The 27,161-nt window shown below is 46.5% G+C and overlaps 1 protein-coding gene and 1 non-coding gene across 3 annotated transcripts in view; both read left to right on the top strand.

The window, feature by feature from the left end:
* The first annotated feature begins 12,552 nt into the window (after nucleotides 1-12,552).
* Nucleotides 12,553-12,657, top strand: LOC118640427. Its single transcript, XR_004961354.1, has one exon. It is a non-coding gene; the product is annotated as a small nucleolar RNA U13 (small nucleolar RNA).
* A 548-nt stretch (nucleotides 12,658-13,205) lies between these two features.
* Nucleotides 13,206-27,161, top strand: part of SPECC1L (sperm antigen with calponin homology and coiled-coil domains 1 like) — a 140,468-nt gene continuing 126,512 nt past the window's right edge. The window contains exon 1 of one of the 2 annotated variants that reach the window (XM_036276385.1): nucleotides 13,206-13,360. The gene's annotated coding sequence lies outside the window, so the exon portion shown is untranslated. The remainder of the gene's footprint in view (nucleotides 13,361-27,161) is intronic. The other variant, XM_036276383.1, reaches the window with a different exon arrangement.

The following is a 27,161-nucleotide window of genomic DNA, read 5'->3' as shown; positions in this document are numbered from 1 at the left end:
GCATCATACCATGGGGGCCACAGCCCCGTCCCTCTGTGGATTGGGGCACTTAGATTTTCCTGACTTAAAAATTTCTGTCCTTTGAAACACTGTGTAGCATTTGACCCCTTTCACTTCCTTTCTTCATTTTCTTTCTAGAAGGATCTGTGCAGAAATGGGTCTTCTTCCTCTTCCGTCCTGTTGCATTGTTTTTGCAGATCACGTGCCCCTCTGAAGGCAGCCCCCCACGTAACGTCCAGGACTGGACACCAAGGGGCAGGAGGCCCAGGCGGCGCACTTTACGGCTTGTTCTCCGGGGAGAGTGACCCCTGCCCACCATCCCACCCCCCGCTGGGCACATGCTGTCCTCTTCAGCTTAAGAAGGCCTTGATCTCTACCTTACCCCAGCCTGTCACCCCTTCTGCCCCCTCTCTCCCTTCCCCAAGTCGTCCCCCCTTATAGATTGCTTCAGTTCCTCGCTCTCTGCTGAACAAACTCAGTAAATTTTTGTAAAAGTTTCCTCTTGGCGGCATCTTGCTGACAGCTTGTTTTAAACTTTGATCCGAATAGCCTTTTGATACTTGAATATTTTTAAGTTTTATACATAGTTTCTAATTTTTTTCCTAACAGATTCAGTTACCTAATAAGATATTAGAATGTACTCTGGGGACAGCCCGCGTCCCAGCGGCATTTTGTCTTCCTCTAAGCGCCAGCTCTCTTCATCAGGAGCCGTTTCCGAAGCCTCCAGAGCACCGAGTGGGCGTGGGCTGCTCCACAGGTCAGGGCGGGGGCGGCGGCTCCCGTGCCAGAGCCAGAGCAGGCCGAAGGACAGACCTGCCACCATCCCCGCCCCGCCACCCGACATTCCTGGGACCCTCCTGACTTAGAGGGAAGAGAACTGGGAAGCCACTAAGTATTTTGAAGAAACAAGTCTATGGACATTGTGTCACTCTTTTAAAAAAGGGGTTGGGGTGAAGGAGGAAAAAACTGTGAGAGACAGAGTTTCCACGCTGGTCTTGCAGGAAGAGAGGATGTAACTAACCGGAGGAGGGAAGCCATGGTGTGACTCAGGAAAAGGTGTTAAGTTGTAATGTGATTACACCAGTAACCAGTGGCACTGTTCCATGGTCCCTCCCACGTCCCTGGAGAGGTTGAGGGCTCACTCAGTGTCGGAGTGCAGCTCTCTCCTCTGACTGTGGACCTGCCGAGCCGGGGGCAGAAAACAGTCACTTGAAGGTCTTACGTCTGCATACTGTATTTATTTAGTTGTACTTTTTTCTTTCAAGGAGAGCAGACCCCCCCATTTGAAAGCAGTGCCGCTCTCCTGGGGGATAAGGGCAGGGAGCAGGGTCCTCCAGCCTCCGCACATTTCTGGACTCAGTGGTTTCCTGGGGTTCCTCCGGCCTGGCTTCCCATCCCCATCTCAGCAAACCTCCGGCCCTGCAACAGGAACACACTTTGCTTGAAGAAGCCAAGCCCAGCCCTTGTCTCTCTCCCCTGGTGTCTCATGGTTTGCCTCTGTCGCATTGAAACTGGAGAGCAATATATTGATGTCTGTGCCAATCTCCGTCCCCTCTCCCACCTCCTTCCCTTTTTACTTTTATTTATATAGAATATGTGCCGATTAATGATGGAATGACCACTTCTGTAGCTGTAAAGGCGCTCCTTTGCTGGCCACAGTGGCAGTGGTCACTTGGGATTCCCCGCTGCCCCTGTTCCGTCTAACATGCGGGCCTGTGGGTCGGCCAAGCCAGCTGGGGCAGGGGAAGGCCTGGAGCCCAGATGCCACCTTCCACACGGTTTGGCTGTCAGATACTACAACAAGAAGTGATGCTTCCTAGCCCTAGGCCCTGGGTCTGGAGCCGTGAGCTCGACTCCCTCAGAGCGGCTGGCCTTCCCTGCAGGGCTGGCTGGTCTCTCAGCAGCTACATTTCTGCTTTCGAGCTCCACCATCTATATACCACTGTCGGGGGAGGGGCTGCTGACACTTTCATTAAAGTTACCTGAGACTATTTGGCATTAGTGGTGATTGTTGCATGAGAAAAAAAACAACTGTGACCAGTGCCTCTGGGATGGGTTGGGGTGAGCAGTGGAGCTGGGAAAAGCGAAGGGCCAGGTGCCCTGTAGGCCTCCAGGACGGTAGTGCACAAGCCGCTGTGGAGAAGCCAGGCCTGGTGGTGCCGCTGGACAGCGTTAGGACACGGAGCAGAGCAGTCACTCCCAGCATCAGGAGCTTAGGGCCATCGGGTGTGAGATAGGGCCGGGGGCACCAGCTGTGCTGGGCCCAGGGGCAGGGAGGCCTCCAGCCACACCCAGCCTGGCCCTGCCGAGCCCCTCGGTCTCCGTGGTGCTGCCAGGTCTGGACTCCCCTGCAGGCACAGGCCGCTCTTAGCCGCTACCTGCTTTGCATTCAGTATCTGGCCCGGAAAAGGTTTTAGTTTCTCTATCCCTACCTTCCCAGTCCTGTTTGGAGACCTTTAACAAGTCCTACTGTGTGTCTTTTGCTAGGAGTGGGTTTTCGGGCAAGAGCTGACTGTCCCCATGTTTCTGAGAGCAGGGACTGCGTCTAGCCCAGACCAGTGGCATGGCCCACAAAGCAGGACCATTCGCTGCTGCCCAGAATCTGAGATCCTCACACTTCAACCACAACAGGCCTCTTAGTCCAATGCTTTCACTGGATAGATGGGTAAACTGAGGCACACAAAGCCCCCCCACACACACTCAGCATCCCAGAGCTGGCTGATGAGCAGAAGCTGGGGTCTCAGTGTCTTGATTGCCCCCCGAACTCACTCCCTTTCTGCTCGTCCAGACACTGCACTGGTCTGGACGTGGCTGTGTTCACGAAGGCACATGGGCCGAGGCCTGGTGTTGCGCGCACACCCTGGGGACATAAGAGGGCAGGATTTGGTATAAAAATCTCAGAAGAGCCCTGGCCGATGTGGCTCGGTTGGTTGGAGCGTTGTCCTGTACACCAAAAAGTCGCAGTTTAATTCCTGGTCAGGGTATATATGAGACAACAAATCAGTGTTTCTCTCCCTCTCTAAAAAAAATAATTTTTTTTTAAATCTCAGGATTTTTATACCCACCCCACGTCACCCCCAAAGAATGCCCCAAATGCCTTAAAAGGAAGTGTTTCCACAGGCTAACGATGGGCTGTCAAAAAATAGCTCTGGAAAGATAAACAGAAAAACTGAGGGGGTGACAGGCACACCCAACTCTTGAAGAAGCCAAAAAGGCCTCCCAGAGCTGCTGCCATGGGTCACCCCTGGGTGAGGGGGGAACGGCCGGACGTTGGTGGGGGGAGTGTGACGAGTGGGAGAGCGATGGGTCAGCTGCCAGGCAGAGCCCTGCGTCACCCAAGTTCTCCCAGCACAGAAAGGCCAGCCAGGGCCAGGATGAGGAACTGGCACCCACATAAGTGTTCTAGAAGACGTGTCCAGATTGGAAAGGAAACCAGGGGCTTCGGGAGACCAAGGCCACTTGTCTGAGAGCTCCCAGAAGGGATGAGCCGAGTGTCCTGAGCCAGCCAGACGACTGGACACCGCACGGCTATGTCCCGAGACTGGCCTCCGGGCTTCTCTGTTCGGCTAGAACAGCGAGGGCTCAGTCCACACACCAACTACTTTTCTGTTCCCCTCGTGTGGATGGACCTGGGCAGGCCTGACCACAAACTCTCCTTAGGGTTTTCCATCACTGTGTGGAAACTGGCACCTGGGGACGTGTGGACCAAAAGGGCTTCTGGCCACAGAGGCCTGAGGAGTGGGGCCTAAGCAGGCTCAGTCCAGATAGCTGCAGGCTGAGCTGACATCAGCAGAGTGGCCGCCCCAGACACGGGACTCCCCAGGGGCTCCAGAGCTTGAGTGAACACAGACAAACAGACCTTTCGAACCTATGGCATGGCCAGCATGGGTAATTCAGACCCATCCAGGGGGAAGCAGATGCTGCAGTGCTCATTTAAATACAGCTACCTTTTGCCTGGCCAGTGTGGCTCAGTGGTTGAGCATCGACCCATGCACCAAGAGGTCGCCAGTTCAATTCCCAGTCAGGGCACATGCCCAGGTTGTGGGCCCAGTCCCCAATGGGGAGCATGCAGGAGGTGGCCAGTCGATGTTGTCTCTCATCGATGCTTCTCTTTCCCTCTCCCGCTCGCTCTAAAAATCAATAAAAGAAAAAAAAATTTTTTTTTAATAAATACAGCTACCTTTTAAATCACGTGATGACTGCTGCCTTGCCAGGGTGGCAGTGACGGGCCCCTTGGGTTTGCTGGCTTGTCTCCTGTGTGCGGCCGCCCAGTGCTCCAATGAACCCCACCTCCCCTGCCCCACCCCGGGCTCCAGGGGGAAATGGGGTCAGGAGGAGAGAAAACAATGGGGACAGGGGAAGGCCTGCTATTTCTTCTGTTTTCTGAAAATATTTACAGTGTTGGTGGTGGTCAGAAGTTATTTGGAACAAGACACAGCGTCTGGGAACTTGGTGTTCTCTAGACAGTCACTCCTGAACGGCATTCCTAAGTGGCCCGTCATCTGGTGACAGCCAGGAGAAGCCACCTGGGGCTCCAGACCAGTGAGTGGCTGCCGTGAGGGCCCTATCCTCCCAGGCCGGCTGGCCGTGGGCCTCTGTTTGAGCCTCCCCTACCTTCTGCTAAACCCACCTCCTGGTGATGCCACCCTGAGTGCGAGTTCAGTGGCGGGCATTACCCTTCCTGGCTGCCCTGGAGTTTGTAGGACTCCCACCACTTCATGGTTGTTACGAACTGAATTGTGTCTCCATCCCAAATTCTATGTTGAAGCCCCAACCCCCAATGTGACTGTATTGAGAGAGAAAGCCTTTAGGAGGTGATTAAGGTTGAATGGAGGTCCTGATCTGATAGGACTAGTGTCCTCATAAGAAAAGGAAGAGCCCTGGCTGGTTTGGCTCAGCAGACCGCCACTCTAACCGTTAGAGCGTCAGCCCTCAAACCAATGAGTCACGGGTTCGATTCCAGTCAAGGGCACGTACCTCGGTTGTGGTTCGTCCCTGGCCCTATTTGGGGTCGTGCAGGAGGCAGCCAGTTGATGTGTCTCTCTCACATCAGTGTTTCTCTCTCCCTCCCTCCCTCCCATATCCTCAGGTGAGGGAAAAAGAAAGAAAGGGAAGAAACACCGGGGTCTCTGCATGCACACAGAGGAAAGGTTGCGTGAGGACACAGTGAGAAGGTGGCCATCTGCGAGCCAGCAAGAGAGGCCTCGGGAGGAACCAGTCCTGGTGGCACGTTGACCTTGGACTTCCAGCCTCCAGAACTGTGAGAAAATAAACACCTGTTGTTTCAGGCCCCTGCTCTGTGGTACTTTGTCATGGCAGCCTGAGCTGACGGAGACAATGGCCTTTGGCCCTCCCAACCCCTGAACGTGGAACTGAGCTGGAAACCCGAGTGCTCCCTGTGCTCCTCCATGTCCATGACCCTCTTAGAGAGGGTCCAGGGTACTGTCTGACCACGCAGAGGACAGAGGGCTGTCACCTCTCCCATCCAGGACACATCAGTGAGCCTCAGGCAAACACATTCCACGTGGCCGCCGCCTCTGTCAACTTGAAACTCTACCGATTCACGGTTACCCCGTGGGTCCTCCAGGTGACCTAACAATGGCCACTGTTCAGGTGTGGCATGGACAGGGGCATCCTATGCCTCAGCCCAGAGACTTGCTTGTTTTGTTGTAGAGGTTCCCCCTGCAATGCCCAAAGCCCCCGAGCAGCCTCTCCTCACCCCTTCAGCTACCCAGTCGGTCTCAAGGCCCCCTCCCCCCGAGTTCTGAGATCACATCTCAGGGTCTTGGCCTGTGTGTCCTGGGCTAAGAGGATGAGGAGCAGCAATCCCGAGATTGGGCAACAATGATCCCCAAACGAGGTGAGGCAGCAAGGCCTCGGGGCACTGAGGATTTCTCAACCCACAGTGGAGCAATTTCTAACTAGGAAAGAAGGCTGGCTGCCAGGATTGGCAGTCTTGCCAGGAGGCACATGCTGCGGCCTTTGGCCCTGGTGTTGCGTGGCCACCGGCTCTCACGATGTTTAGAACTGAAGCCACATGCCTGTTGCAGCTGGACCATGTGGTTCCTAAAGCTGGCTCATCCTTCCCTCTGCCTCTCCCCGTGACAGCATCCCAACGTTCAGACAATTTACGGCATTTGAAAAGGGAAATGGTCTTCCATGTTCCCCGTCATGGGTAAATTGTGCCCCCCACAAAGATATGTCCACTTGGAACCTCATAATGTGACACTGTTTGGGAAAAGGGACTTTGCAGTCCTGGCTGGTATGGCTCTGTTGGTTGGTCATCGTCCCGGGCCCTGAGGGGTTGCTGTTCAATTCTCTGTCAGGGCACATGTCTGAGATGTGGGCTCAGTCCCAGGTGGGGGGTGTACAGGAGGCAGCTGATTGATGTTGGGCTTTCACATCAATGTTTCTCTCTTCTCCCTTCCTCTCTCTCTCAAAATCAATAAACTATTCTTAAAAAATAATAATAAATTAAAATTTTTATATAGGGTCTTCTCAGAAATCATTAAGGTAAGGATCTTGAGATGAGATAGTCCTGGATTAGGGTGGGCCCTAAAGCCAATAATGGAGTATCCCTATAAGAGACAGAAAATGAGCCCTGGCCGGTTTGGCTCAGCGGTTAGAGCGTCGGCCTACAGTCCAGAGAGACCGGGTTCAGTTCCCGCTAAGGGCATGTACCTCGGTTGCAGTTTGTCCCCAGCCCTGGTTGGTCATGCAGGTGGCAGCCACTCGATGTGTCCCTTTCACGTCGATGTTTCTCTCTCTCTCTCTCTCTCTCTCTCTCTCTCTCTCTCTCTCTCTCTCTCCCCCCCCCCACTCTATCTGAACAAAAAGTGGAAAAATGTCCTCGGGTAAGGATAAAAAAAAAAAAAGAGAGAGACAGAAAATGAGCCCTGGCCAGTTTGGCTCAGCAGTTGGAGCATCGGCCTATGGACCAGAGAGTCCCGAGTTTGGTTCCCACTAGGGGCACGTACCAAAAAAAAAGAGACAGAAAAACGAGAAAACACAGAGAAACACAGAAGGCCACATGAAGATTAAGGCTGAGACTGGGGTCAGGTGTCTGCCAGCCAATGATCACCAAGGGTCGCTAGCACCCTCCAGAAGCCAGGAGGGAGGCATGGGACAGATTCTCCCTCAGAACCCCTGGAAAGAACCAAACCTGAGGACACCTGGATTTTGGAATCTAGTTCCAGAACTGCAAGAGAACCCACTTCTGTCTTTTTAAAGAAATTTTAAATTTTATTGATTTTAGAGAAAGAGAAATGACAGTTTGTTCCACTTATTTACACATTCATTGCTTGATTTTTGTATGTGCCCTGACTGGGAATCGGACCTGCAACCTTGGCATATTGGGATGATGCTCTAACCAACAGAGCTACCTGGCCAGGGCCCCATTTCTGTTTTTTTTAAGCCACCCAAGTTTGTGGTCACTTATGGCAGCCTTAGGAGCTAAAACAGTCCACTCAGCTGGTGGCCAGATCCTGGCTCTCCAGCTCCCACTGGCAGCACTCCTGCTGCAAACAGACACAGATCAGTCTCTCCCGTGTCCAGGGCCAGAGGCTGAAGGGCTGGGGTGGGGACAGGGAGACAGACACAGGGATCATCTCCACCCAGCACACGTGACCCAGCCTGGGGGCGCTGGCCGCCAGTCCTCCAGCCCCACTCCCACCACCAGCCTTGCCCACAAAAGGCCGAGAAAGCAGAGAGCATCTTCCCCAACTGTCCCCTCACCCCTTTGGCCTTTGCCTTTGTCCCACCTAACATAACCCTCCTGTGCTGGAAATCCCATTACCTCTGGCCCATAAATATACTCAGCTCAATTCTAGCTCCCAGAAAGCAGGAGAGAGAAAAGAAACGCTTTTCTCAACCCCTCCAGACCCGCTAGCTATAGCCCTTCGTTCTCCATCGAGCCTGTCCTCGAGTCTCACGCTCTCAGCCCATCTCCTTCATGTCCAGGGCAGCCTGGCTCTGGCAGGAAGCCCAGGGCCCCACGCGGCCAAGCCGATGGCCACTCCCTGACTGCCTCTGACACAGCTACCTGTCCCTTCTGCTGATCCCCTCTCCTCCCCCCGTGGCTGCAACAGGCATGGCCTGCTGACCAGCTTTAAATTATTTCCCCAGGGTGGTTTTATGTTTGTTCAACAGGCTTGTCTCCAGATCTTGGAAGAACCTCTCTGAACTGCCTTCAGGTTTTCCTGCAAAAGCGGCCTTATTAACTTAGAGCCCTGCTTTAAGCTCAGAACAGGATAATAATGTACTGTTGTCCCCCTCCCCTTTTACCCATTTGCTTAAAATTTCCCCACAGTGAAATCTACCCTCAAAGGGGAAATTTTTCCAAGAGGACTGCAAGTCTTGAAGATGATTCTTGCCCTGGCTGATGTAGCTCAGTGGTTAGAGCGTTGGCCCGAGCACTGACGGGTCGAGGGTTTGATTCTCAGTCAAAGGGCATGTACTTGGGTTGCAGGTTTGATCCCCGCACCGATCGATCTGGGCACATACAGGAGGCAACCAATCAATGTGTCTCTCTCACATTAATGTTTCTCTCTCTGTGTCTGTCTCCCACTCCCTCCCTCCCTTCTACTCTCTCTGAAAAGCAATGGAAAGGATTGCTAAGGATTAACAACAACAACAACAACAACAAAAGATGATTGTTGAAGAGGAGATGCAGGCATGTTTGAGGCCTTGGGATGTGTGTAGAATTCCCAGGATGCTCCTTTGCAAAGGAGTCAACACCAGCTGGGGGCGTGGCCCAGGATTTAGAGGCCAAGGCTTGAATAACTAAGTTTTCTGAGCCTCACTTTCCTCACCTGTAAAACATGGACTCAATGCGACACTTTGAGTGGGAAGTGCCTAACAAGGGCCGACAAATACTACTTAAGCCTCAGGCATGTTGCATTGGATTCCCTTTATCTGGCTAAGTCCCTGCTCTCCCATGTCCCTACCATGATGTGTAGTTCCCCGTCCCCCCACCCAGGTCCCCAGTACTGGGTGGAATCCAATCAGGAAGCTGGACAAGGATTGTTGCTTTCTGGGGATGGGGATTTGGACACTGGGAGATAAGAGAAACCATCTCCTGAGCCCTTACCATGTGCCAGGTCCTGCCTTCAGTACATTTACAGCCTCCAGGTGGCTAAATGATAATAACGCATCATTACTGTTTATTAGCTGTTTGGTTCCAAGGGTTTGGAAGAGACGAGTTGTGTGTTGGGGGGACCTATTACTTAGTCCCTCAACACCCTTGACTGGTATGGGAGTACTGCCATTGTTCACAGAAAAACGGGAGGACAGAGAAGTTGAGGAACTATGCTTGAGGTCACACAGCTGGGGGTTTTCTGAGCCAGGGTTTGAGTTCAAGCCTGGGGACCCACAGAGCCAGCACAAGGTAAGCACTGGCTCACTACTCTTCTCGTTGGCCTCAGTTTCCCTAAAGAGGACATATGAGGGGCTGATGGTGCCTGATCTCTGCAGACATGAGGGAAGGTGAACAACTTGTCCAGAGTTGTCTTCTGGGCTGCCTGCTGGCCAGCTGGGCAGCATCCCAAGGAGCTGCTGGGGCTTCAGCTGTGGTCGCCAGGCACATGGGACCCTCCTAATGTGAGCACTGTGGTTGTGAAAGGCAAACAGCTCATCTCTGCTTGCAGACACGTCATCAATTGTCTGACAGCTGCGCATTTCCTGGGACCCAGTGCTCCCCTGGCTCCGAGGGAGGCATGTCAAGAATCCCAGGTCGATGTTCTGGCAAGCTGATGGCTTGCTAACTGTTGGGAACAGTTTTCTGATTAAAACTTGGCCTGCAGCCCCCGTCTGTTCGGCTCCTCCAGCTGTGGTGTGAACAGAGCAGCTGGGCCCAGGTGGGTTAGTCAGTGACTGGGTTGGGTATTCGGGTGAGCTGAGCAGATCTGTGGCAAACCAGAGGTGCTGAGCTCAAGGGGGTCTAGGGCTGTGGGGCCTGGCCCATCTCAGTGGTGAGGAGACCCCAGCAGAGCAGGGCCAGCATGAATGGAGTTAATGGAGGTGGAGGCTGGGCCCTGAGAGGAGCACACATTCTGAGAGATGGCCTCCAGGCCAATAGTTACTCCAATTGCCTGTTTGTTTTTTTATGAGGTTTTTTTTTTTTTTTAATGGTATGTGCCCCTAGCAGGAACTGAACCGGGGACTCTGGTCCGCAGGCCAACGCTCCAACCGCTGAGCCAAACTAGCCGGAGCTTTTTACGAGTTTTTAAAATTGATTTTTAGAATGAGGAAGGGAGATGGAGAGAGAAACATTGATGTGACAATGATAGGCTGCCTCCGGCATAAGTTGCAACCCAGGCATGTGCCCCAACTGGGAATCAAATCAGCACCCTTTCATTTATTTTTGTTAATCCTCACCCAAGGATATTTTTCCATTGATTTTTTTTTTTTAGAGAGAGTGCAAGGGAGGGAGAGAGAGAAACATCAATGTGAGAGAGACACATCAGTTGGTTGCCTCCTGCATGACCCTGACCAGGGCCAGGTATTTAACCTGCAACCCAGATACAAACCCTTGACCAAGAATCAAACCTGAGATCCTTTGGTCCACAGGCTGACACTCTAACCACCCAGCAAAACTGGTCAGGGCTAACTGGCACCCTTTTGGTGTATGGGACAACGCTCCAACCGAGTCACCTGGCAATACATGTTTATGTTACACAAGTATAACGTTCACTTAATTCCTTAATTAAATGAGAGAACTGGTAAGATGTTACCATCAGCTCAAAGGAGAATTCAAAAGTCAGATACATTTATAATAAAAAAAATTGAAATAAACTTGCAAATGGAGGCAAAACTGGCTTTTCCACTGTGGGGAGAAAAGAATTATTTGCCTATCCCTGGACAAGAATCATTTACAGTGACATCAGTTTTCTATAATCTACAGGGTTGTAAAAGAGCTCAAAGACAAGGAAAGGCCCAGAGGCTCCACAGAATCAGAATCAGATAACCCAGTAGGATGTTTTCCAAGGAGACACCAGGAATCTGTTTTGCTTAATCCAATTTTCCTTCCACTAATAGCTTTTAAACTGGAGACAACTGAAATGTCCATCAACAGGAGAATGAATAAACCGTGATATGGTGAATTCATACAATGAAATACTACACAACCAAAATAATATTCATGTTGTATGCCACAGACACATGCAACAAGATGAGATTTCACAGACTGAATGTTTGAAAGAAGGCAGTCAGAAAACAATACATGCCCTGGCTGGTTTAGCTCAGCGGTTACAGCGTCAGACTGTGGATGAGTCCCACATTCAGTTCCTGCTAAGGGCATGTACTTCTGTTGCAGTTTGTCCCCGGCCTCAGTTGGGGTCGTGTGGGTGGCAACCAGTCGATGTGTCTCTCTCACACCAATGTCTCTCTCTCTTCCCCCCTCTTTCCCTCCCACTCTATCTGAAGATAAATGCAAAAATGTCCTCGGGTGAGGATTAAAAAAAGAAAATACACTCGTGGTAGGCTGAATAATGATTCCCAAAGGTATCAGGAAAAAAGGGTCTTTGTAGATTTGATAAATTAAGGATCCTGTGATGGGAGATTATCCTGGATTATCCAGACAGACCCTAAATGCCATCACAAGTGTCCTTATGATAAAGACCCAGGGAGATTACATGGGAGCACGCGCACGCGCGCACACACACACACACACACACACACACACACGAGAAGCAATAAATGGAGGGAGAGATTGGACTGACGCAGCCACAAGTGAAGGAACACCAAGAATTGCAGGCAGCTGGCAGAAGGTGGAAAGGGCAGTGAATGGATCCTTCTAGAGCCTTTGGAGGAAGCTCAGAGCTGCCAACACCTTGATATCCAACTTCCAGTCTCCAGAACTGTGAGAGAATACATTTCTGTTGTTTTAAGCCACCAAGGTTGTGGTAATTTGTTACAACCGCCCTAGGAAATTAGTACAATATGATTCCACTTATTTTAAGTTCCAAATCAGACCATAGTAATCCTCAGTTAGATGTTAGAATGGTGGTTACCTGAGAGGGGAATGGGGAAACTGCTAATGTTCTTTTTCTTGACTTTAACTTTTTTTTTTTTAATCATCACCAGAGTTTATTTTTACATATATCATCAGATAAAGTGGGAGGGAGAGAAAGGGAGAGAAACATCGATGTGAGAGAAACATGGACTGGTTGCCTCCTGCACCACCCAACCAGGGCCTGGACGAACCACAATCAAGGTACGTGTCCTTGATCAGAATCGAACCCACGACTCATTGTGGTCTTTTGGCCTGATGCTCTAACCGCTCAGCCAAACCGGCCAGGGTGAAAATTCTGATCTTATACAATCTTCCGGATAAAGAAAACATAAGTTTCCTCAACTCACTGTGCATTTATTATAAGCTTAATCCTAAAGCATACATGGACAGCACAAGAAAGCAAAAGTATAACATAATCTTACTTATGGACAAATATGCAAAAATGCTAAATATTAGCAAAAGTATGAAAAATATTTCAAGACTAAGCAAGTTGTCTTTGTCCTAGGAAACCAAGATGATGTAATAAAAATCACCTAAAATAGATCCTTTCGTAGTTCATAAGCATGATGATTTTGTCTTCATACTTTTGTATGAGATGTGCCTCCCACTATACCTTGTTACGACTGTGGCACATTACCTGTCTGATGCGAAAAAATAAATCAACCAATGTAGTTCAAACCATCAAAGGAATAAAACCCTGTAACTTGATAAACGATATTTAGCTTCATTTTTTTTTTTTTTTTTTTTGGTGGCTCACTTTTTATTGTCTGTGTTCCCTGCTGCACGGGGAGCGCCAGGAGGGCGGGGCTTGTGTTTATTTCACCACTATCGCTTCTAGCTCACGCCTAGCACGGTCCTTGCACACTAAATGCAAGATGGTGGAGCTCTGAGCTGAGCTAAGGCTTTGGGACGAGGCAGCTCTACACTCACCTGCCGCGCCCAGCGAAGCCTCCCAGACTACCCGCAAGCTGGAGCGCCAGGGCGAGACCTAACGCGCGCGCACACCGGCTGCCCGAGCCCTCTTCGTGGCCTGCCGGGTGCAAGGGCGCCTGCGCGACTGAGCATTAGGAGAAACGCGAGTGGAGTGGGAGGGGCTGCAGGCGCCTGCGCGGCAGCAGAATATGGGCGGGGCCTGTGCGGCGTCTGCTCAGTCGGCGCCGGTCGTGTAGGGCGGGCAAGGGGCGGGCCGAGGGCGGGGGCTGCGAGGGAGGCAGGGCGGGCCGGGCGAACGGCGCCGCGGGGTTGGCTGCTACCCTGAGGCCGGACTCAACGGAATCGGGCCGCGCCACCGGGCGACCTCGCCCCCGGCCCGAGCCCGGAGCCAGCGAGCGAGCGAGGCGGCGCCGCGCGGTAAGAGCTAGGGCCCGGTCCCCTCCGAGTGTGCCGGCAGGCCAGTCCATCTCCTCAGCGCCCCCCGCGCGACCAGGCCCAGGCGGCCCAGCAGACCCCGTCGGGCCCGCGCCTGCGCCTGCGCCGTCCCCCTGCCAGGCCCCCCAGCCCGTCCCGCGCCTGCGCCGTCCCCCTCCCGTGCTCCCGGGCTGACCCACAGCCTGTGCCGCGGACCCTGGGTCAGCGGACCACCACTGGCGGGTGTTGGGACCTGGTACTGGTCCCCCAGACCGCCGGTATCCTCTCCTTCTGGGCTGAGGCGCCAAGCGCGACCTTTGCATTTTGCGTTCTCGGTGCCCCAGGAGAGGCCAAGGCCGCCGCTTCACCGCCCTGGTCTCTTGGTCCCCTGGTCCCATACCCCTGCGGGGAGGCGCTGCCCGCAGGCTCCGAGGACGCGGCGCCGGGAGCCGGGCAGCGGGCGGCGGACCCCGGGCCTCCTGCAGGGTCAGCTTCCGCCGGGGCCCGCGCCCCCACCCTCGGCCCGCTCTGCCGGGAGGTCAGCCGAAGCAGGCGGAATGTCCTTTTTTCTTGAGAACTGGTTATTGCATCAGGTTAGATATTATTATCCGGTGTTTTGCGTTTCCCGCAATCAGGTAATTGTGTGGCTTAAGGGCTTATGTTTAAGACACGATAGTTCATTCTTGGGCAGCTCCCCTGCGATGTCTGGAAAAGAAATCAGTTCCCACGTAGTTCCAGCCTATTGACTAGACCAAGTAAGAATTCTGTGATCATTCAAATGCAGAGAATCTTGGTTTGTTGAGCCCAGGAAACATTCCCATAAATTTGCTGCCCTATTTTGATGACAGGGATAATAAATGTGTTGTAAAAAGAGTATCTCAAGCCATTGATAATGTTTTTCTGAGTTTGCAATAAATTCGAAACAATAAGAAATGTTGCAGAGCCAAACTGCGTTTGCTGTTACCCAGGAGGATGCATCTTGAGATGAAATCAGAGCTGTGCTTTTAGACATCAGCAGACATCAGCATAATACATATAAATTATAAAGTAGCCAAACCAATACAGAAAGGTATATGGTGTAAGAAGTTGAGTATTGATCTGAATAAAATTATTTCTATAAAGGAATAGCTGATTCAAGATTTTTTTCTCTATAAAATAATCTCTCTTCCCCCTCCGGTGTAGTGTGCACCAAGCAGAGTCTTTAAGACTCAGCAACTTTGGTAGCTGGATAACGCTGCTTAATTGCAGTTACACGGGAATTTTCTTGACATTTTCAGTTAAGAAAGTGAATATTTTGTGCCGTAGGAAAGCTTTATCTCTGTGCCTTGTTAATAGTACAAATATCTGAGTGTCAATCAAATGCAGTATCATAGTGGGTGGATAGTAATTATAGCAGTTGTGGTTAAGGTGAAGTTTGTATCAAAATTTCTACTTGAGCTTGAACTTTTAGGGTGAGTCTGCAGTGCAGTATTTCATCTTGAGATGGGATTTCTGTAAGGCAGAGGTTCTCTTTATAACTGACTTGACACAGTACACTTTATATTTCAGATGACTCAGTGATACTATTGCTTCTGTTCAGAATTGCCATGTAAGAGTTGCCACAGAGCCATATACATATCTAAATCAGATGGCTAACTTGTACGTGTTGTTACGCAAACTGTCCAGCTCAGTAGAGGAAGGGTGACGGTGTCAGTAAACTAGAGAAATTATCTTGGCTTTATGGCTTTGGGCAAGTCTGTATTCCTTTCTGGACCTTCATTTCTCTGTCTGTAAAGTATGGAAGTTGAGAGAGGAGACGGAAAGGAGCTTGCGTCGCCAGTTTTAACATTTAATGGATCCTTACAGAGTCCTCTTCAGCTAGAGGGAGTTCTCTAGATAGGGGGAGAATTGGGTCTTCTCACCAATTTTGACATTATTTGTGATCCCTCCTCAAAGATGGGGAGAGGGAGCATGGTAAGTTGGTGAAAACAAATTTTGGAGTCTCTTGGTCAGGCCCCTGAAATGGAATGCTGAATGGGCCTTAGTGTATTGAGAAAAACAAGAAAATTATGTGGTTTTTCATAAAACTAAATTTTGTCAATTAAAGGACTGCTCTTTCTAAAAAAAAAAAAAGTCATTTTCTGGTGTTAAAATTAAGTTTCTTCTGTGAAACCATGGTGATAGTAAATGGTGGAATATGGTGATTGTAAGTAGCAACTACAAGGTTGGTTATTTTATCAGAACAAGATATTTTAATCTTTAAAAATGTTTTTATTGATTTTTTTTTTAAAGAGAGAAGAAGGCAGAGAGAGATAGAAACATCGATCGGCTGCCTCCTGTAACCCAGGCATGTGCTCTGTCTGGGAATTGAACCGGGACCTCTCAGTCCATAGGATGATGCTCAATCCACTGAGCCACACCAGCTGGCCAGAATAAGATATTTTAAAAAATAAAGCTCTAACCACTATGCTGTACACCTGAAACTAATACAGAATAATATTGAATGTAAACTGTAATTTTTAAAAATTTTTATTTTAATTTTTTTTCCAATCCTCACTGGAAGATATTTTTCCATTGAATTTCAGACAGAGTAGGAGGGAAGGAGAGAGAGAGAAACACTGATATGAGAGAGACACACTGATTGGTTGCCTCTCACATGACCAGGGCTGGGACTGAACCACAACCAAGGTACGTGCCCTTGACCGGAATCGAACCCACCACTCTGGCCCATGGGCCAACACTCTAACTGCCAAGCCAAACCAACCAGGGCTGAAAAAAATTTTTTTCACTCTAAAATATTTAAAAATTTAAATGAATGAGAGCCTAAATCTATTGTTTTGTTGTTGTTAAGGAGTTTAGGGAAAAGTTCCTGAGATTTGTGCTGCTAAAAAGATTTAAGATACAGATTATTTTTGCCTGACTGGAGTGGCTCAGTTGGTCATTTGTTACAATTCCATCGCCACCAAGAAAGCTTAAATTCACTTGGTATGCAAGATGTTCCTATTCTGATCATTTTTTTTTCTACTGAATATAAACTGTCAGGATTTTTAAAAAATGTGTACTTGTGCCAAAAAAGCCTAAGCCTAGGAATTCCTCCTGGTGTTTGGGATTGTTAGTGCTGAACAGACGAGCTGTGAAGTTGAAGAACCTCTATGGGGATTGATTCTCTGTCAGCTCAGAAATCTGGTAATGTCATGGCCTCAGTCTTTTGCTATGAAACAACATGACCATCAAGAAATTAGGCTTACAGATTGTATTTCAGATGTGCTGAGTGGGGAAAGTGGCTATGGTCTGTTCCAAAGTGAATGTAACAGATGATCTTTTTGTCTGTGAAGTCTTTACAGTTCATCCTGGTCTGCTGTTAATAGTAGATAAGATTTAAAATTATAACTCACTTTTTATTTATACTCACAAAACTACAATATATCAAAATGTGTCAAATGTACATTTTAAAAGTGTCTTGAGTTAAAATTAATAATGCAGTCTCTAATTCCTGATAATACTCATTTCTACATTCACAGGACTGACTACTTTCAGTCACCTCTGAGTTCTCCATTTTCAAAGGATAATTCGGTAATCCCATGAAGGGAATCTGTCCATGAGAGAAGAAAGTGCAGATGTGTTAACAGTGTTTTTCCTGACCTTTCCCCACATCTTCATTGTAGTTCTTTTCTTTATTCTTTAGTTAAATCCAGATGTTTGCTCCTGCCTCTGTCTTTACAAAATAATAGTCTGTTCATAATCACCCCCACAATTTAAAATCCTTCAGTGTCTCCCACTGTTTTCATACTCAGGTCTTCTAATACCTAGGTTGGTATCTAGGACACTTCATCACTGGGCTCTGGCGTTCACTCCCATCCTTCCCCCACTTCTTTAGGTGTTTCATTGAGCTTTGCTGAACCACTGTTTCGTCCCTTAAATTCTCATTAGTCTCCTTGTCTTCCTCTGCTGGAATGTTCTTCTCTCACTTCATCTGATTATCACCTTCAAAACTCAGCTCAGATACTACCTGGCCTGGAAGACATTTCTTATCCTGTCTCCTACAGACTTGTCCAGCACCCTGTTTAGTTAGGATTTGGCACCTGTGTCTTTTTCCTGCTCCTTCCACTAGCAGGTGACACCATAGTGTGCAGCAGAGTGTCTGGCTTGAGGTAAAGTGGTTGCACACACTGGGTACGGTATGTGCTGTGCATATCAGTGCTGCAGAGAATGTGGACCCTTTGGTCCCTGCCCTTGAACTTTTCACTCCAGGTACGCTTGACTTTACTAGCCTTGAGACACCTCCGAACTTGCAAAGTCCACTTAATGTATCTTGGTGTCTAATTCAAATCTTATTTCTTAGAAGACTCTGTCTCTAATGTCTTTTGTGTCATCCAGAACCAGGTGGGCACGTCCTTGACCCCAGCTCTAGAAGCAATATGCATTTTGCTTTCGTTTTTCTTGCATACCTTCTACCTTAAATTTTTTGTTTGTGTTTGTTTTCTTAATTTGATGTGTTTGGACAGTAAATGCTTGAGATTAAGATAATATGCGCTAGCCAGTTTGGCTCAGTGTTTAGAGTGTCAGCCTGTGGACCAAAGAGTCGCGGGTTCGATTCTAGTCAAGGGCACATACCTCGGTTGCAGTTCGTCCCCGGCCCTGGTCAGGGTTGTGCAGGAGACAACCAGTCGATGTGTCTCTCTCACATTGATGTTTCGCTCTGTCTCTCTCTCTCCCTCCCACTCTATCTGAAGAGAAAAAAAGTCAGATTAAGATAATAGATCTCAAGTTTGTCTATTGTGCATATAGCCTAGGGAAGACAAAATTAAAGGGGAAAAATACTTTGTCTCCTTAAAAAATGCCTCATAGCCCTGGCTGGTTTGGCTCGGTGGGTTGGAGCATCGGCCTGCGGACCAGAGAGTCCCGGGTTCGGTTCCCGCTAGGGGCACGTACCAAAAAAAAAAAAAAAACGCCTCATATCACACTTCTAAGAACTGACCTTACACAAAAGAAAATAAAGAATACCCTGTTTAAGATCAGGTAAGAGGCATGCAAAGAAACTGGCAGCAGTGTTAAGATTTGTTAAGCAGTACCTGTTCAAAATTGAACTTGTCCTTTTTTCCTTCTCATGTTCTAGGGAAAAATCCCAACTCAGCCATTATCCAGTGGCATCTGTTCCACCGGGAGTTCTCAGGCAGTCTTTTGGGGCTGATTGTTTACAAAACAATGACAGTTGGACACTTTCTCCCAAGGGATGCCCCTTTTCTCCCACTAAGGAGATACCAATGTCCTGCTTCCCATTCCCTTCTTTCACTGGAAGTTTCCCCTTGTCATGTTTTGGTTCTACCCCACCAGGCCCAAGAATTCTTGAGCAGGAGCTATTGAATTTTCTGATTGCATACTTTTTTTTTTTTAACCTTTGGTGAGTTTGGGTCTGTCTTAAATCTTCTAGCCCATATTCTTGTTATTCTTTTCTGGCAACCTGTTATTTTCTTGCAAACTCTATCGAATCATTACAGTTCCTCAGATTGGCTTTCTTTTTCCTGTTGCAAATTATCTGCTGGGTTTTTCAACCCTTGTTTCCTCATTTTTATTCTTTTCTAAAAAATATATTTAAAAAATTTTTATTGATAGATAGATAGTAGAGAAATAGAGGAAGGGAGAGAGAGAGAAACATCGACTTGTTCCACTTATTTATGCATTCACTAGTTGATTCATGTATGTGCCCTGACTGGAGATCATACCCACAACCTTGGCATATCAGACAACGCACTAATCAATAGAGCTACCCAACCAGGGCCCTTTATTTTTATTCTTTTATTTTTTATCCTCACCTGAGGATATTTTTCTGTTTATCTTCAGGTAGAGAGAGAAACATTAACGTGAGAGGGACACATTGACTGATTGCCTCCCACATGACCCCGACCAGAACCACAACCTAGGGACATGCCCTTGGCTGGAATCGAACCTGGACTCATTGGTCCACAGGCCGACGCTCTACCCCTGAGCCAAACCAGCCAGGGCTCATTTTTATTCTTTACACTCACCTATTGCACATTTATATAGCCCAGTCCTCCAGCCTTGGGGGGGGGTGTGTGTGTGTATTTTTATAGTCTTTTTTAAAAATTTTTTTATCCTCACCCGAGGACATTTTTTGATATTTTGTGCAGATAGAGTGGGAGGGAGAGAGAGAGAAACATCGACATGAAAGGGACACATAGAGTGGTTGCCACCCACAAAACCCAACCAGGGCTGGGGATAGACTGCAACTGAGGTACGTGCCCTTAGCGGGAACTGAACCCAGGTCTCTCCAGACTGCAGGCTGACACTCCAACCGCTGAGCCAAACTGTCCAGGGCTTATAGTCTTTTTTTGATTATCTCATTGCCTCAACACTTGTCTCCCTCCCTATCCCATACTTCATCACCAGGATCATCAACCTTTTACACCATTCTTCATCATTCATGTATTCATTTATGTATGCATTTACAAGCTGTATGTTTTAAAATAACAGCTTTATTTAGATATAATTCATAAACCATAAAGTTCACCCTCTTTGAAATATACATTTGAATAGTTTTTAGTATATTCACAGTGACCACTACTCTCTAATTCCAGAATATTTTTACCACCGCAGAAAGAAACTGTATTAATAGTCATTCCTCATTCATCACTCCCTATAGCCTCTCGTACTCACTAATCTACCTTCTGTCTCTATGAATTTGCCTACTCTGGATATTTCATATAAGTAGAATCATACAGCTTGTAGTCTTTTGTCTGGCTTCTTTCATTTAGCATAATATTTTTTCTAGGTGTATCTATGTTGTAGCATATATTAGTACTTCATTCCTTTGTGAACAAATAATAATTCATATTCATCAGTTGATGGACATTTGTTGTTTTTCAAAATAGCCGCTTTTTTGGCTATTATGGATAATGCTGCTATGAATATTCCTATACAACTTTTTTTTTTGGTACCTGACCCTATCAGGAACCGAACCCAGGACTCTGGTCCACAGGCTGACGCTCCAACCGCTGAGCCAAACCAGCCAGGGCTCCTGTACAACTTTTTGTGTGAACATATGTTTTCAGTTTTCTAAGTATATATTTGGGAGTGGAATAATTGGGTCATATGGTAGCTATGTTAAACTTTTTGAGGAAATCACCAAACTGTTCTCTCAACCTGCAGCATTTTACATTCCTACAGCAATGTATGGGAGTTTCAATAGGATCATTTTTTTTTTTTTTGGTACGTGCCCCTAGTGGGAACCGAACCTAGGACTCTCTGGTCCGCAAGCCAATGCTCCAACTGCTGAGTCAAATCGGCCATGGCTCAATAGGATCATATTTTTGACATTTCTACTTCTTTTTCTTTACTTAATACTGCTGAAAGTTATATTAACACAACTGTAATCACTCTAACTCATTGTGATTAATAGTTTCATAGTACTATTCCATAGTATAAATGAACCATTCATTCATTCAATTCAGCATATATTTATAAGTGGCTGTTATGTACCAAGTACTGTTCTAGGCTCTGGGGCAACAGTATTGAGCAAATCAAACAAAACCCACTATACTCTTAGAGTTTGTGTGTGTGTGTGTGTGTATGTATTTAAGTAAGTTAGGAAATGAGTAATATAGTATAAGGTTTTACCTGTGCAGTTTGTGTATGGCAGTTTTCTCAGTAGTGTATATGAAATACCAAAAGAAGTTACTATAGCAGTGTTAGTATTAATCACTTTGCAGGCAAAAGTGGAAACATTTTCATAGAATAAAAAATAGATGCCCTGGCCAGTTTGGCTCAGCGGTTAGATCGTTGGCCTGTGGACCAAAGAGTCTCGGGTTGTATTCCAGTCAAGGGCACGTACCTCAGTTGCAGTTTGTCCCCAGAGGTCGTGCAGGTGGTAACCAATTGATGTGTCTCTTTCATCGATGTTTCTGTCTCTTTCTTTCTCTCCTCCCACTCTGTCTGAAGATAAATGTAAAAATATCCTCAGGTGAGGATTAAAAAAAAACAATTAGTTAATGTGGATAACTCTGGGAGATAAACTGGTTAGCCTAAAAGATTAGTATATATTTCCTTGGTAGCAAAGTTTGCACGTTTAGAAATTGTACCCACATGCTCTTACTCTGGTGATAAGTAATAGATACCCTTCACCAAAAGATATATTTTGTAAATTTCTGATGAATGCAGCTGAGAGTACTTTGGCGGGGCATGGCAAAACTTCAGACCCATTCAAGAGTCTTGTTTTCTTCCTGAACCTATATGTATGTATTATCTTGCCCAATGAATTATTGAGATTGTACCCTGCAGTACAGCCTACTTTAAATTATGTTGATGTTTAGGGAAAATAATCTGGGTTGAGAAAAAAAACTAAGTCTTCTCTCAAAGGACAGATTATATTGATACGCAGCCCAATGGGGCCTACACTAACACCTCTTTGCCCTAGAAGTAAACTAAGCAGTTTAGATAAATGTTTCTGTTCTGACTTTAAATCTTTTTAAATTATTTATTTTTTAAAATATGTTTTTATTGATTTTATATAGGAAGAGAGAGAAACATGGATTGGTTGCCTCCCACACACACCCTTGACTAGGAAATTGAACCCGGGACCCTTCGGTCCATGTGCCCATGCCCTAACCTCTGAGCCACACCAGCCAGGGCTTTTAAAATTTATTTTATTATTTTTTAATCTTTACTTGAGAATATTTTTTTAAATTTATTTGAGAGAGGGAGAGAGAAACATTGATGTGAGAGAGGAATATCAATTGGTTGCCTCCCATATACACCCCAACCAGGGAAAGAATCTGCAACCTGGGTATGTGCCCTGACTGTGAATGGAATCCGTAACCTTTCTGTGCATAGGATGACACTCCAGCCAACGGAGACACACTGGCCAGGACTGATTTTTTTAAAGAATTTGATTTTGAAATGAGGTTAGAAATGCACACTTGAGACACTGATGTAGTCATCTTCCTCCCCCCCCCCCCCCCACCCAGGTCAATGGCTTGCTTAGCCAGACCCTCCAGCTTGGGACAGAGGTTGATCATGATGGAATGCAAATCATTTATTAATCAGAATTGCGCTGTGATGAATAAAATGTTATTTTGCAAAATAAAATTTTGTCATTTTAGTTACTAATGTTCCTTGTTTTTAGATTTAAAAATTGTAACCTGCAAGTTTATGTTAAACTAGTATTTCTGAAGGTCTAGTGTAGTATAGAAATGTGTCAACATAAGATACATTCAAACCTGTAAGAGTTTTTATGAGTTTATTTGAGCCAAACTGACAACAATTGCCAAGAAGTGAAATCTCAAAGGATTGAGAAAATTATCCAGAAAATGCAGTTTTACCACTTATTTTGTACATCAGAATCAAAAAGGAAGACATGAAGGGGTTGTATGAAATTCATTGGTGATAGATTGGGGGGAGTCTCTGGGATTGAATAAAAAGTAAAAGGAGCCCAGCCGGTGTGGTGTGACTCAGTGGTTGAGTGTTGGCTGTGCACCAAGAAGTGGCCAGTTCAATTCCTGCTCAGGGAGCATGCTCAGGTTGTGGGCCAAAGCCCCTGTGTGGGCCATGCAGGAGGCGCCAAGCAACGTTCTCTCTCATCGATGTTTCTATCTCCATCTCTCTTCCTCTTTCTCTAAAATCAATAAAGAAAAAATATATATTTAAAAAAAAAAAAAAAAGTAGCCCTGGCCGGTTTGGCTCACCGGTTGTTAGAGCGTCGGCCTGTGGTCCAGAGAGACCCGGGTTCAGTTTCCGCTAAGGGCATGTACCTCGGTTGCAGTTTGTCCCTGGCCCTGGTTGGGTCGTGTGGGTGGCAACCATTCGATGTGTCCCTTTCACGTCGATGTTTCTCTCTCTCTCTCTCTCTCTCTCCCACTCTATCTGAACAAAATATCAAAAAATGTCCTCGGGTGAGGATAAAAAAACAAACAAACAAACAAACAACTTTATAAAACTAATTTAATTCACAAGGTTTATGACGTTTATGTTAATAGTACTATAGACTCTAAGGAGCACCTATAGTTGAAAAAGCCTATGTTTCATGTGTACCTTTCATTAAATGTGGTTCCCTCAACACATCTTAAGGCAGTTTAGGACAACTGGTTACTTTCCTTAATTTTGTAAATGAGGAAATGAGATTAAGAATACAGAGCTAACCAAAGGCCAAGCTTGGATGAGAGCCCACATTTCTCACTAAAAGTCCTATGTTCCTTTAACGGTAATATGCTGCCTTTTAGCTAGAACGCATTTGTTGTATTGTTGTCGGGGTAATTGAGGTATCCTCTTTCCCACTGGGTGCTGAGGGTGGGGTCCTTACGGTGTCTCGAGAAAAATAATTTTCTGACACTCACACAGGAGGATGAGTGATTTTTATTTGCGTGAAATTACATCTCTGTGTTTCTCAAGTCCCATTCCAGTCATAGAAGTGTAGCTGGGGTTTCAGTAAAGCTAAAATCAGAACCAGTGTCCAGAGTTTCTCTTCCATTTTGCAGCTGGGTCCAGTTCAGTATCTGGCTAGTTGAAGTCCATTAGTCCATTGTGTGTGGGGCCATGTGGGTAAATGCCAGGAAACAGGATCGAGAGAGAGCCCCTCAAGCCAGGAGTCAAGTGCAACATGCCAAGAGCAACCAAGAGATTGAACTCCTTTGTTTAGGGAATTAAATATCCCAAATTTTGTGCCCTTGCACAAGTGGCCACGCCCATTCTGGCCAATGACCAGTTCCCAGGTGTGACTGACAGGTAAATACTTTTCCAGTGTCACCCCAACTTTACTGGGCATGTGTCTATTCTCTTCCCTGTCCAGTCCCTTTCCTCAGCAATCTGTGGGCTCCCTGGGAGTATAAAGCTTTAGCTTCCTTGTGAAGCTGCCCAAATGACACACCTGTAATATTTGGCCTTCCCTTTGCTCCTTTCCTGTTATTAATAACTAGGTTAATTACAATGGTATTATAATTAAAGGATCTACAGTGCCAGGAAAATAGAAAGCCTAGGTATGGCATTGTCTCTTTTGTAATTGAAATATTTGAAGAGCTTTCACGTGGAAGAGGGATGGATCTATTTTGTGTTGCTTTGACAAATACCCTGGTAAGGTAGTCACAGTAGTCACAGTTGCACTGACATTTGGTTCCAAATATGGAAAACTGCCCAAGAATGGAAGGGGTTGCCCTTTAAATTACCACCTAGTAACAGGCTGTTGGGAGTGTAGTATGACATTAGGGAAGGGAATTATCTTACCAATGTCCACTCCCCTCTTTGACTCTCTTCTTTGCTTCCTCCCTCTAAACATTTTTTTTCTTTCTTCCTCCATCTCTCTCTTTCTCTTCCTTTCTTTCTCTCTCTCTCTCCCTCACTCGAGAATATTTTTCCATTTATATTCAGATAGAGTGAGAGAGAAGGAGAGGGGGGGGGGGAGAGAGAGAAACATCAAGTGGTTGCCTCCCACATGACCCCGCCCAGGGCCAGGGACAAACCGCAACTGAGGTGCATGCCCTTGACGGAACCAAACCTGCTACTCCTCAGTCCCTGGGCCAATGCTCTAACTGCTGAGCAAAACTGGCCAGAGCTAAACCCTCTTTACTGAGCTCTTGGCTGGGCCTGTTTTCTTTTCTAATGTCATACCTCTCCTCCCTGAAGCCACTCAGAAGCAAATTTTTAATACTGTATGGTCTTAATAATATTTTCTTTTTTTAAAAAAAAGTTTTTGTTGATTTTTAGAGAGAGAGAGTGACATTGATATGGGAGTGAAACATCAGTTGTCTGCCTCCAGCATGTCCCCTACCAGGGATCAAGCCCACAACCCAGACATGTGCCCTAACTGGGAATCAAACGGGTAACCCCTTCGGTGCCTGAGACAATGCCCAACAGGCCAGGGCTTGATAATATTTAATGATAGTTTTGTTTGGTTCATTTTTGTCACATTTGGAATAAAGGAATGTATCCTTATTCTTTCCATATTATTTTAAATAAAATGACAATAAAGTGTGAATTTGAAATTTATCATTTTTTCCAATACTATTCCTAGGGATTTTATATATATATATATAAGTTTTTTGTTTTATTATTTTATTTATTATTATATTTTTATTCTCACCCAAGGACATTTTTGCATTCATCTTCAGATAAGCTAGAGGGAGAGAGGAAGGAAGAGAGAGAGAGAAACATCGATGTGAGAGAGGCACATTGACTGGCGGCCACCCACACGACCCCAACAGGGGCCAGGGACAAACTGCAACCGAGGTATGTGCCCCTAGTGGGAACTGAACCCGGGTTTCTCTGGACCACAGGCCAACGCTCTAACCGCTGAGCAAAACTGGCCAGGGCCTTAGGGATTTTTTAAAAACTGGAAATAAAATTGAAGAGTATATACCATGAGGAGAGGATTCACTGAAGAAGTCTAAGATTCTCTGTTGATAGGCTAATGCATTATTTACTTTCTCACTCAAGGCTTATCCTCAGAGATAACCACCCAAGGTTATTTTGTTCCTAGTTTAATGTGATTGTGCAAAATATAGAAAGCTGCATAGGTGTTGTGTTTGTGTGGCCAACGGAACTATATACTGCAAGCGGGGGGAGAGGGTGTTTAGCAGTACAAGTTCTGCATTGACGTCAGAGAGTGACTTCAGAAAAAGAATTAAAAAATATTGTCAGAACCTAGAGTTTATACATTTACTCAGTGAGGAAGTCTCTCTGTGCCATGCTGTGTCAGAAGTGAGGTTGGGAGATTTGAAATGATGGGGGTAGCTGAACTGAAAAACAAACAGGTTGCCTCTAGGTAAGAGAAATCGACAAATGAGAAAGTAAGCTAGAAGAATTCTCCCTGTGTAAGTACAATATGATGCTCTTAAAAACAATTGAAGTTATACCACAGTTATTTGGAGCCATTAGAGATGAACCATTGTGAATATCTGATAAGCCAAATAAGGTCAGTGCAAGAACTTCACATTGCAGCGTCTGTCTGATGATGCAGCAGTCATTCCAACCCCCCCCTAGAATGCTTGGCGTGAGGAGAGAGGGCACAACTTCACTTGAAGGCAGCTCATTTGATGTATGGGCATCTCTGATTATTAGCTGCCCTGGAATATGTCTCTTGATAATATTCACTTACTAGCCTTATTCCTGACTCTTGGATCTTCTCAAATTCGAAAATAGCTATTTTCATTTGTTGAGTTTGAAAGTCTCTCTTCTTTGAGTTGTTTCTAACTAGAGCCCTGGTCTGGAGATAGGCTGGTTATTAGATTCTCTCCTTATGCTGTTGTTCTGGAACTAACTGCATACAGTACTAGAACATTTTAAAGGAAAGATATTTTGTGTGTATAGGTGCTGGAAAGCATCTCAATTTTTGTTAAAAGAAAACAAAATACTTTTTCACTGTGGAAAATTTCAAACATACAAAATAGAGAAAATGATAAAATGAAAACACCAGTGGTGATTTCATCACCCAGCTTCAATGGTTATTACCAATTCTAGGCCCTTTGCATTTCTACAAAGAAAGCCTGAATTTTTTCTTTGTAAGTTACTTTAGTTTTTTTTTTTTTTTTTTTGAGGGAAGGGGGGTGGGGAGAGATTCACACCTCCCACATGACCCCAACCTGGGCCCGGGATTGAACCTGCAAAGGGCTTCCAGCCTGTGTGCCAACCGCTGAGCCAAACCTGTCAGGACTACTCTATTCTTCTTCTTCTTTTTTTAAAATTGACTTTTAGAGAGAGAGGAGGAGAGAAGGAAAGAGATAGAAACATCAATGAGAGAGAACATTGATTGGCTGTCTCCTGCATGCCCTCCCACTGAGGATTTGGCCTACAACCTGGGCACGTGTCCTGACTGGAAATCAAA

This window comes from Molossus molossus, unplaced genomic scaffold (assembly GCF_014108415.1).
Source record: "Molossus molossus isolate mMolMol1 unplaced genomic scaffold, mMolMol1.p scaffold_m16_p_22, whole genome shotgun sequence".
Classification (NCBI taxonomy): Eukaryota; Metazoa; Chordata; class Mammalia; order Chiroptera; family Molossidae; genus Molossus; species Molossus molossus.
The sequence above is the reverse complement of the archived record's forward strand: the minus strand, read 5'-3'. Positions and strand labels throughout refer to the sequence as shown.